General features: G+C 43.8%; 1 long non-coding RNA gene across 6 annotated transcripts in view; it reads right to left on the reverse strand.

The window, feature by feature from the left end:
• Positions 1 to 2500, reverse strand: part of LOC135091449 (uncharacterized) — a 155632-nt gene that overhangs the window by 101207 nt on the left and 51925 nt on the right. Inside the window, exon 4 of one of the 6 annotated variants that reach the window (XR_010262512.1) lies at positions 755 to 1052. The exons of the other annotated variants lie outside the window; for them this stretch is intronic. This is a non-coding gene — a long non-coding RNA (uncharacterized LOC135091449). Of the gene's footprint in view, positions 1 to 754; positions 1053 to 2500 lie in introns of those variants that run through there. 6 annotated transcript variants of the gene reach the window in all.

Below are 2500 nucleotides of genomic sequence, written 5' to 3' on the forward strand. Positions count from 1 at the left end.
TGGTGTAAAAGCTTTTCACAGAAGCAGCCGCGATTAGAATCAGTGAAACGCTTTGTTCAAATCACCCGAAAGGACAAACAAGGCTTCAGAATCGATACTTAACAAGCGACCACACACACACATCGTCAATCAAATCGTGGAGAAAAATATATAAACACTATTTGCTAAACCACGACTCATGGCTTTCAAAAACACTAATTTAATACAAACTTCAGCAGTTACGAAAGAACCCAAGAATGTTGTGTAAAGGAGACGCAGGTGAATGTACTGAAGGGCAGGAGTGAGAAAGGCACCGCCACTGTAACACTACACAAAGTAAGCGAGAAAATAATACGAAATATCAGACAAGGCGACATCATTTTGCTAAGCTGTTCACCGCGCGACTGGAGGAAGTTATTAAGAACTTGTAATTATTGGGAAAGGTATATGAATAAACAGACATTACCTGAATAATCTCGGAATTGTCAGTGGTGTTTCTCAAGATGAACTACAATTATTATACAGGGAAAGTGGAAAAAAAAAGCACGTCTGATAAGAAAATAAAGGTGATGCCCAACACACGAGCCTTGACACCTGGAGTCTCTTAAAGTCATGTGACGAGGAGTTCAGAGCACAAAGGGTGAGGTGTATAATACGTAATGTTTTCACATCTTAAAAATAAACGAAAAAAAAAAAAAAAACGAAGAGAATACCATGGATTAAAGAGGACAGTGAAGATGAAAGCATCTCGACTACAGTTTAATATCAACATTGCAGTTTAATATCAACAAATACAAAGTACTTAGCGTAGGTAGAGGAAACTCACACAGTAGGTACACAATAAACAACGAAACTCTGGTAGGTTCATGGTGCGAAAAAGATTTAGGAGTTATAGTTAGCTCTGAACTCCGTCTAGGAAAGCAATGCACAGAGGCCAGAAACAGGGCAAATACAGTATTCGGATTAATTTTTAGGAATGTTAAAAGAAAAAGGCCCGAAGTAATATTAAGGTTATATTTGGCGCTGGTCAGACCTCATCTAGACTACGCTGTGCAGTTCTGGTCCCCACATTACTGGAAAAATATAGATCTATTAGAATCATTACAAAGGAGAATGACTAAAAGGATACCGGGGATGAGGAGTATTCCTTACGAGGCGAGATTGAAGCTGCTAAATTTACATTCTTTAGAGAGACGTAGGTTAAGAGGTGACCTGATAGAAGTCTTTAAGTGGTATAAGGGTTATAATAAGGGGGATGTAAGCAAAATTCTTAGGATCAGCAACCAGGATAGAACAAGAAATAACGGATTCAAGTTTGAAAAATTTCGGTTTAGGAAAGAGATAGGAAGAAATAGGTTCTCAAATAGAGTAGTAGACGAGTGGAACGAACTCGGTAATCATGTTGTTAGTGCTAAGACATTAGGGACCTTTAAGAGAAGACTGGACGGGTTTATGAGTGGGGATGATAGGCTGAAATAGGTAGGTACATTTCATACAGGGACTGCCACGTGTAAGCCTGGTGGCTTCTTGCAGCTTCCCTTGTTTCTTATGTTCTTATGTTCTTCATTAAAAGAAAAAGGGAAACAAGACACAGGCAAAGTTACCACAATGCAGGTGGGCAGGCATGTCCGCTTTATATGAATGGATTCTCCCTCACCACAAGGAACACGTACAATTTAGAAATAATTGAAGTAATGACGCCATGCACGCGGTGCCCGCGCGGCCAGATTCTCGCCGCATGCACCACTGACCAAGGGAGCGTGTACAATGCTGGAGTCTGGGAGCGCTTTCGTCTATGCTGTCATTTTTTTTTTTTTAACATCCTGTTCGCTAAGTACACATGAATCACTTCCTGCCTACGTCCTCCATCTTCAGAATACGCAAGCGAACTGAGCGCAAGTCACCGTGTCTGTACGCCTCGTGCACTGCTGCAGGCGAACCGTGCGGGGAAAAACTGGTGGTGTGACCTGCCTCCGCACTCCCGCCCGGCGATTCCACGGCACTGGGAGAAGCCACTCGTGTGAAGCGAAGCTTGGAGCAACGGAACGTAACCAAAGGGATGGTAAAAGAAAGCGAAGCAGGCACGAATCTTGATGGAAATGAGATGAAAACTTTTGCTGGGGAGGCCTGGAACACGCGGGCAGCAGAGAGAAGAGGAAAGAGTTGTGAGAGGCCTTCGTCATGAATGATGGCGATGACTGGAACGATGATAACTGCCACTGCTACTACTGCGACTCCTGCTGCCACTTCTACTACTACTACTACTAATAATACTAATACCACCACCATCACCACCACTGGTATTACTCAGCCGGAAGTCAAGGTTCTCACCATTCCCTGCCCTGCCCTCACTGTGCCTGTCCTATCTCTACCGGTGTCCCCTGCGCCAGGATAGTGCACCTCGACACCACGCCCCATGACTGCCGCCGCCTTGGTGTTGCTGTTAAAGGTTAAAGGTCGCAAATGAGTGACAGAGCTATGGGACAGAGTGAACACTAACTACCCATCAGGTGCATTATGG

The sequence above is a fragment of the Scylla paramamosain genome, chromosome 37 (genome assembly GCF_035594125.1).
Source record: "Scylla paramamosain isolate STU-SP2022 chromosome 37, ASM3559412v1, whole genome shotgun sequence".
NCBI lineage: Eukaryota > Metazoa > Arthropoda > Malacostraca > Decapoda > Portunidae > Scylla > Scylla paramamosain.